The following is a 9879-nucleotide window of genomic DNA, read 5'->3' as shown; positions in this document are numbered from 1 at the left end:
CTAACCTGCTAGAGTGGATGCATGCAACCTTCTCTCCCACATCTAACCTGCCAGACTGGATGCACGTAACCTTCTCTTCCACCTCTACCCTGCCAGAGTGGATGCACGTAACCTTCTCTCCCACCTCTAACCTGCTAGAGTGGATACACGTAACCTTCTCTCCCACATCTAACCTGCTAGAGTGGATGCACGTAACCTTCTCTCCCACATCTAACCTGCTAGAGTGGATGCATGTAACCTTCTCTCCCACCTCTAACCTGCTAGAGTGGATGCATGCAACCTTCTCTCCCACATCTAACCTGCTAGAGTGGATGCATGTAACCTTCTCTCCCACCTCTAACCTACTAGAGTGGATTACCTGCTAGAATGGATGTATGTAACCTTCTCTCCCACCTCTAACCTGCTAGAGTGGATGCATGCAACCTTCTCTCCCACATCTAACCTGCTAGAGTGGATGCATGCAATCTTCTCTCCCACCTCTAACCTGCTATGTTGTAACTCAGAAGGAATAAAGCAGCCTGTTTATTTGGTACTTACCTTCGTCAGTCTGGCTCCTGCTCCGTGTTCACTTACCTGACCTAGACACATCATGTCTCCTCTGCAGAAGCCCTCCCCTAGGCAGCCAGCACATGTCAGCAGCCTCTGGGGGCCTACCTGTGATTGTGTGGATAACATTTCGGATGGTGTGGAGCTGCCTGAACAGAAAGTAGGCGACTGGCTAATCTTTGACAATATGGGAGCCTACACCTTTACAATTTCATCTCCCTTCAATGGGTTTCTCCCATCCAAGATCCACTACTCCATCCCCCATGAAACCTGGTAAGAACCACTTGAGGCCTCCGGCATCAGGGGGAGAGGGGGAAGGAATGTATGTTAGGAATAAGCTCTCACTTGAAGGAAAGCCATTTCCTATCCTTGTAAATCAAAAATGACCCTTCATGCATTTACCAAGCCAACATCTACTGGTGGAATGTTTCTAACATGAAAAACTGGCTTCTGCCAGAGGTTCTTCCACTAGATGTTCTAACTTGTTTTGTCTTATTTCTTTTTTAGGAAAGTCCTAGAGCCGTTTCGTAAGGGCCTACAACAGAATCCAACCTTTTCCTTCCAGTTAATTATAAATGAAATGAAATGAATCACTTTCTTAATAAATCTTTTTTGTGAATAGTCAAAAAAGTGTCATTTTCTGTCATTTTTTCTCACTTCAATTAAAATCCTATTTTGGAGTCATAAATTCAGTGTTCAACTCGAAATGTGTCAGTTCAGAACATCAGGCTGTAATGAGACAAGCATACACACAAAAACACAGGTGCAAATGTCAAGTTGCAAGCTACTAGCCAGCCACAAAAAGTCACTTGCCACCTCAATTCTATACATATACTCGGCACACCATTTCTTACTCACCAAGTGTCAATTGTTACTAGCCAATGGCTATTGGCGCATGCACGTTTGACAACCTACACACACAACACAAATTATGGAGAGAGTACAAATAATTAGAAAAGCAGGACAAAGGCCCAAAACTCCTTTACTCAAGGATGAAGGTCCAACCCGCTGAGGTGCGAAAACTCACCTCTGCCTTCAGACTCTGAGCACAACCAAAAAACCTCTGATATTCCCCTTTATCCATTTATAGGGAACCAGAAATTACTGCTCAAAACTTGCTCACACTTTAAATTCAAAGTTTCTTTGTGATTTGCAGTTATGAACAAGTAGTAATGTCCAATGTTCTCATATGTACAAGTTTCAGCCATTCACAATAGGACTGTATTGTGGTGCCTGGCTTCCCTGCCCTGTCTGTGTGTCTGAAGTGTGGTGTCTGGCTTCTGCATGCCCTGTCTGTGTGTCTGTAGTGTGGTGGCTGGCTTCCCCTGCAGTCTTTGTGCCTCTGGTGTCGTGTCTGGCTTCCCCTGCCCGGTCTGTATTGTGGTTTCTGGCTTACCCTGTCCTGTCTGTGTGTCTGTAGTGTGGTGGCCGGCTTGTCTGTAGTGTGGTGGCCGGCTTCCCCTGCCCTGTCTGTGTGTCTGTAGTGTGGTGTCTAGCTTCCCCTGCAGTATCATTGTGTCTGTAGTGTGGTGTCTGGCCTCCCATGCAGTCTGTGTGTCTGTGGTGTGGTGTCCAGCTTCCCCTGCCCTGCCTTTGTGTCTGTAGTGTGATGGCTGGCTTCCCCTGCCCTGTCTGTGTGTCTGTAGTGTGGTGTCTGGTTTCCCCTGCCCTGTACTGGTGAGCTCACAGATTAGCTTTCAGCACTCTAAGGGTCTGATCACGACTTCGGCGGTAACGCTTAAATCTGGTGGTAGCGCTAATACTGCCGGATTTAAGGGTCCGCCGAATCAGGGCTTCGGCGGATTTCGCCCCAGCTCTGAGCTGGGGGGAAATCCGCCGAAAATTTGCGCTATTACCACCGGCGGGAAATCCGCCGGCGGTAAGAGCGCAGAAATTCCCCATTGAGCCCAATGGGGAATGGGGCATGCCCGAATGGGCTCAACGGGGAATGGGGAATTACTTTACCGCCGAACTTGTGATCCGGCGCTATTGGCGCCGGGGAGTTCGGCGGTAGGGCTAATACCGCCCGCGCTAATAGCGTTACCGTTACCGCCCAAGTCGTGATGAGGCCCTAAGTGTTTCCTTCACCAAGAAAAACACATTTTTATCTCTGTGTCAGCAATGAGGCAAAGTGCGAGAATGTTTAAAATGTTTATGAGAAATGCACAAAAAAAGACTGTATTCAGGGGAATTAGAACACGCTGCATTTAATGTATATCTAGAAATGTTTAAAATGTGCACAGGAAAAAAATCTACTTTTGTGTCGAAGGGCTTTTTTAGTACGATGCCATGGAACTCGGTGTTGGCAACATTTTGAGTTTGTTCCCCTTGGAGCCTCAAAAATGTATTACTTGTTTGCTGAATTTAAATTATATGGCTGCAATGGCATGGTACTAGTGAGCTCACAGATGAATTTTCATCACTTTACGTATTTCCCAAACAGAGAAAAAAACGTTTTTCTCTCTGTGTTATCAGTGATGCAAAGTGCAAAAATGTTCAACATTTGTGTGACAAATGCACTAAAGTCAAAAAAGACAGTATTCAGCGGCTTTAGAACAAGCTGCATTGAATGCATATCTCCAAAGGTTAAAAGACTGCACAGGAAGACACATAAAATGGATACACATGTGTATCAGCTCCTTTCAGGAAAGCAGCACATGTGTAACAGAGATGTCACGAGTGCAACCCAAACTACACATATGAATCCAAGGTGAACCTAATAGTCTGACCTTCGACTCAAGCCCAGAAAAAGAAGTGTTTTTAATGCTTTAGGACACCCCCGTTCATTTGAACCCCACTTTGTTTGTAAAAAATATGAGGGTGCATTTATTTCAGGGAGCATCACATTGGATTTTGTTGTTGATAGATGGAAAATCATAAAAACATACTGGCCCAAACCCTAACATGATTCTGAGCAAAATAAACTAAGTCTTGTGAAAAAACATGTAAAATCCCTTTTTAAACACACACCCACTATTTTTCATTTTTTTTCAGTGAAAATAAGTTTGCAGTAAATTCATACATTTGATGATTTTTATAAAAAAAAGTTCTTGTTTAAAAGCACTACACTAGACCTGAGGCCAGAGAAACAACGGGCCTCATTACGAGTCCAGCGGTAACCGAGGCGGTAAAACCACCTGGTTACCGCCGGACTTATATTACCATTCCACCTCCGTGACTCCCGGAAATACCAGGGCATTACTACCCTGGTGCCCGGGAATTCCGGAGGCGGAATTCGGTAAGTCCCCTTACCCATTGAGTCCCATATTTTTAAATCAAGTGAGGTTCAAATGAACGTGGGTGTCCTAAAACAAAACACAACTTTCTTTCCGGACTTGAGTCGAAGGTCAGGATTTCTGAGTGATGTTTGTCCATCACATGTGCTGCTTTCCTGTAATGGGCATTCAGTTTTTTTAAAAAAAGTGGCATCTTGGTCAAAGCGCCATATATTGCAGTACAACTCAGAACCCCCCAATGGTGTAGATGGAATGTCCCTGCATATGTATCTTTTTCTCTATTTGCGTCATAGGGTTTCTATGGTACAATGCCATGGAACTCTGTGTCGGGTAACATTTTGAGTTCTTCCCCCTTTGGAGCCTCAAAAATGTACTACATGTTTGCTGAATTTAAATTAGATGGCTGCAATGGCATGGTACTAGTCAGCTCCCAGATTAATTTTCAGCACTCTAAGTGTTTCCCTCAGAGATTTTCTTTTTCTCTCTGTGTCATCAGTGATGCAAAGTGAGGAAATGTTCAACATTTTTGTGAGAAATGCACTAAAAACAAATGTATTCAGGGGCTTTAGAACAAGCTGCATTGAATGTATAGCTCCAAATATAAAAAAATACACAGGAATAAAAAATAAAATTTGATACACATGTGTATCAATCAGCTCATTTCTGGAAAGCAGCATATGCGTCACAGAGATGTCACAAGTGCAACCCAAACTACACAGAAGGCCTTGTGGACATTGCAGAGGGTCTTGAACTTGATACTTCCAGCCACTGGGAGCCAATGGAGAGATTTTAGGGCTGGAGAGATCCGATCACTGGGCTTGAGGCCAAGGACAAGTCTTGCAGTCCTGTTCTGGATTAGTTGCAGAGGGCGGAGAGTAGAAGCAGACAGATTTAAAAAGAGGCGGCTGTTGCAGTAGTCAAGCTTAGAGAGAACCACAGCTATGGAGACTGAGAGTTTCTGGGGGAAGGAGAGGAAAGGAAGAATACATCTGAGGAGGGGCAGGTGGTAGTTTGACTTCTTGGAGACATCAGAGATGTGAGGAGAGAAGGAAAGTGTGGAGTCAAAGATGAGCCAGAGGTTCTTAGCCTCACAGGTGGGAGCAGGAAGAGGACCAAGGGATGTGAGAGAGGGAAGTGAGATATCTGGCATAATCAGTCTATCTGGCACAAAAAGTGAAATGCTGCTGTCTGGCACAGTCAGACTATCTGGCATAATCCAGCTCGATGTGAAATCCTGCTATCTGGCACAATCAGGCTATCTGGTACAATCAGGGTAACTGTGAATTGCGGCTATCTGGCACAATCTGGCAAAATGCAAAATGGTGCTAACTTGCACAATCAGGGTGTCTGGTACAGTAAGTTTATCTGGCACAATCAGGCTCAATTGTATGTTATGTTAAAAGTATTTGTACCGTGCACCATCATCAACAGAATTGGTCCCCAGGCGGATATACGAATAAGAGGGTGGGGTGGGATTATTCGAGTGAAGAGAGAGTAGGAAAGTGAGAAAGGTGGTTGTCCTGTTGGCAACTTCAGTTCGGTTTTCACCGTGCGCTGAGCATGGGTGTGAATATCAGATAGATATGAGTCCTCATGTGCTGTTGGTGCAACTTGTGTTTGTTGTTTCGATGTGGTGAAGTGCATGAGGTTTGCTGTGCGAGAAGGTGGTTGTGTGGATTTTTGTATGAGTTATGTATGCAGAAATGTGAGCTTTTGGGTTAGTGGGTTATATGCCTCTTAGTCCCTATAATTCTTGTTCTATTTATCTGGTTGTCCTATGGAGTAGGCATATTCTTTCTATTTTTCTTTCCTGCCCATTGTATTGTTAGGAGTGACAGTGTGGCAAGTTCCCAGCTGTGTTATTTTCGACCTTTGTATACCAGGTTGGTGATTGCATTGTCCTCCACTCTGGTATCGGTACTGTACTTTTACAATCACCCGCTCCCTTCCTATTTCCTGTTGTTGGTCCATTGCTGCTTGTGTTTACTTTCTAGGCCAAGGTGTTACTGATATATCATCCTTACCCTTCCATCCTGATCTCTCTGTGATTCTTCATTGGTATAATTCTAGCTCATCTATCTTTCAGTTGGTAAGGTTGCATCATAAATTGGTGGTCTATATACCAGTATGAATTTTAGGTTTGTTCTGGGTTTTGTTGATAGGTGGAGGATTAGACATTAGCATTTAATTAATGATTAATGGGTCTTCCAGTTTAATTTCCAGGTGTTCCTTGTGGATTATTGCCAGTCCGCCACCTTTTTTGGTTTTCCTTTGACACACTTGAAGTTATCGGGCAGGCAGTTGTTGAGAGTGATCTTGTAGTGGTCATCTAGCCATGTTTCAGTTACGAATATGATGTTGATACCTCCGTCACATATGAGGTCGTAGATTTCGGTGCATGTTTGGAATTGACCTTGCGTTGATTAGACTGCTGTGGATCTTTTTGGTGTGGTTTAGTTTATTTGTTGTTCCCGGTTTTGATTTATGGGTGTTGTTGACGCCAGTTGGTTAAGGTTCTGTGGAGGCTGCTTCGTCATTGAATCGATCTGTTAGATTGATAGTTGGGTTGTTGACTTCTGCTGCCTCATCATCTCCTGTGGTTTGATATAGTTATCGGTAATGCCCTTCTGTTCTTGTGATATATGGAGTAAGGGGGTTGGTATCATCCCATTCTCTTCTTTGGTCCTCCCATCTTTTTTTCGGTTATTCGGGGGGATTCATTGCCTGTCTGGAGATGTCAGTGTCGTTGAAGTATTGAGGTTTTTTGGTTGTTACGAGGTACAGTGTAAGATATAAGAATTTTTCTCTTACAATGTTTGTTCTGTTGATTGTATTATTTGGCGGGGTGTTTTCTGTATTCAAGGTGGCTTCTACTGGAGGTGGTTGAGTTTGTGTATCCATATTAGTCGTTCCATGTTCCTGCTCTCTTTGTCAGTGTCCAATTCTGCGTCGGGGCATTTTGGTTCCTCTGTGGTAGGAGTTGGTCTGGGTATTGAGTTTATAGGGGCAGTTGCCCACCTGTCATGTCTTGTGCTAGGATAATGTTGAGTTGTATCCTCTTATGTTGCGATGCCTCAATGCTCTCCGAGGGAGTCTGTCTGTTCTATCGGTTGGGTTAGGGTGTTCCTCTTTCTATGGGAGGACTGTCCAAGGGAGTAAGGGAGTACTAGGCGCTGGACATGTGGCACAGTTGGTTATGGGGGGACATGGTGTTCAGGTTAACTAGGGTAGTGATTTTGGTTGTAATTACTAGCTTTTAGTGGCTGCTGGCTGTTATTGTGTGTCAGGGAGGGGTTAGGACTCAATTATGGTAGGTACTGATAGAATACCCAGAGAGCTTTGAGATGACAAGATAGTGGGGAGCCTAGGTTTAACAGGTGGTTTACAATGAGAGAGTACTCTTAGATTTAGTATATCAGAGGGCAGGAGAGGGATCTAGGTTTCGACGAATGGCAAGCAATAATTAAACACCTCGATTACTGACACCTAGACGACAAAAGAAATGGCTAGGCTTCACTGAACAGCAGGCTGTAATTAGAACACCTAGATTTGAGACACCTTGAACTGGAGAGAGTTCTATGTTTCATAGTTCTTTCTTAATGTGGCAGAGGCTAATGGTCACAGTCCCCTCCAGATGTGACACAAGTCAATGTTCACAATTCTCTCCGAGTGTGGTGCAGGTTAATATTCACAGTACTATTTTAATGTGGCACTTCTAGATGTGATTCAAGGCAGAATTAACAATTCTCTCCGAGTGCGACGCAGGCTAATATTTCCAGCTCTATTTGAATTTGGTGCAGGCTAATATCCAGTTTTATCTCAATGTGGCGCAGGATAATATTTGCAGCTCTATCTCAATGTGGCGCAGGCTAATATTCACAGGTCTAGCTCAATATGGCGCAGGATAATATGTGCAGCTCTATCTCAATGTGGCGCAGGCCAATATTCACAGCTCTATCTCAATGTGGCGCAGGCTAATATTCACAGCTCTATTTGAATTTGGTGCAGGCCAACATGCACAGTTTTATCTCAATGTGGCGGGCGCAGGATAATATTCGCAGCTCTATCTCAATGTGGAGCAGGCCAATATTCACAGCTCTATCTCAATGTGGCACAGGATAATATTCGCACCTCTATCTCAATGTGGCGCAGGCTAATATTCACAGCTCTATTTGAATTTGGTGCAGGCCAGCATTCACAGTTTTATCTCAATGTGGCACAGGATAATATTTGTAGCTCTATCTCAGTGTGGCGCAGGCCAATATTCACAGCTCTATCTCAATGTGGCGCTGGCCAATATTCACAGCTCTACCTCAATGTGGCGCAGGACAATATTTGCAGCTCTATCTCTATGTGGCACAGACTAATATTCACAGGTCTACCTCAATGTGGCGCAGGCTAATATTCACAGGTATAGCTCAATGTGGCACTGGCCAGTGGTCACAGTCCTCTCTAGTTGTGACTCGGGTCAGAATCACAATCCTCACTAGTTGTGAAGCTGGTTGGTATTACCAGCCTGGTGTGCTATGTTCTGAGGGTAGGTAGAGGAGGGCTTCCAGAGCACACTGATTGCTCTACTCACCACCCAGGCCACACCTACCTTTATGGTTGCTGCTGGTTGATGGCTGGCCACTGGCCTCCCTTGCTGGCACCTGCAGACACTGTCTGGAGCTGCTGCAGTATGAGCCACCCTTTGCCTTGTGGCCGTTAGCTGCTGGGGCTGCACGGGCAAAGGGCTGCCCTGGGAGGGTGTTTTAAGAGCAGTGATAAGCCAATTAGGGGAGAGGGGCTGGTGGGAGGAGAGAATAGGGCCGGGTCAGGAAGCAGGAGATGCAAGGAGAATCAACTGCACACAGAGCACTTCAGGAAAACATTAACCCCCACAAGCCGGCAAAAGATTCCAGTGCCCTATTATGCACACACCTACCTCAAACACCAGCAGAAAAAAAGGATATTTATACCGCGCACTATCAATGCCGGAGTGGTCTCCTGGTGCTCTGGCGGATCTGAGAGTTAAGGGGGTAGGATCGGTTGGTGGGTGCAGCAGGATAAAGGGAGAGTGAGATTAGTGGTGTTCTGTTGACAGCTTCAGTTTGGTTAGTGCCGTTCACTGAACATGGGTGCGGTTTTCAGATCCGTGGGCTCCCAGGTACTGTTGTGTGATACTATGTGTGGTTTGTTTTATTGCAGTGCAGTGAAGTGCTTGCGGTTTGGGGTGCAGGAGAGTGGTTGTGTTTGTTTAGCGTTTGAGAGGCATGTGCCAAGAGATGAGGTTTTAGCGGTTGGGTTATCTCATGCTTTTGGGCGTCTGTCTTGTGTTTCTTTCTGTGGTCTTGCTGTCTTTTGGAGCATTCCCCTGCGGTTCATTAGCCCTGCTCTGAGCGAGGCGGCGGGCTTTATTTGAGGCTGTCCAGTGCTCCTTGGTGAGGGACCAAGAGGTGCGGGCCTCCATCCCAGGTTTGAGATTGCTACGGTTATCAACTGTTTCATTGTTCGTGAGAGTGCTCTGTCTAGCATTGTCTCCCTTTGTTCCTAGGGCGTGGCCCCTTCCCTATGTGTTCTAAGTAATCCCTTTCCTGTCGAGTGTTAGTATGTCATCCTTCTTCGTCTTTAGCAGTCGTCCCGTCCCTTGGATTTAGCCTGGTGACGGGGCTTGGCTTTGGAGGTACCAGATTCATTTTGTTTCAGTGGCAAAGAGCCAGGTTTTGAGTAGTTTCCTGAATTTTAGGTGGTCCTTTGCATTTCGGATGTCTTTCGCGAGGGTGTAACAGGTTTTTGCTGCCAGGTGAGAGAAGGGGGATCCCCCTACCTTTTGCTTTTTGTAAGGTTTTGATTCAAGGGCGGATATCGTTCTATGATGAGTGTTCTGGTTGGTTGGTAAATTGTTATTTTCTTTTGTAGGAATTCTGCTCCTTTGCCGTGGATGGCTCTGTGCGTAATGCACATTGTTTTGCATGGGATTCGTTGTTTGACTGGAAGCCAGTGTAACACTTTTAGTCCTGGTATGATGTGGTCTCTTCGTGATAGTTTGAGGAGGAGACTGGCCACTGCGTTTTGGATATGTTGCAGTTTCTTCAGTAGGTGTTCTGCATTTCCG

This window comes from Ambystoma mexicanum, chromosome 11 (assembly GCF_040938575.1).
Source record: "Ambystoma mexicanum isolate Mex_15411 chromosome 11, UKY_AmexF1_1, whole genome shotgun sequence".
In the NCBI taxonomy this organism is placed as follows: Eukaryota; Metazoa; Chordata; class Amphibia; order Caudata; family Ambystomatidae; genus Ambystoma; species Ambystoma mexicanum.
Note: the sequence above shows the minus strand (reverse complement) of the source record.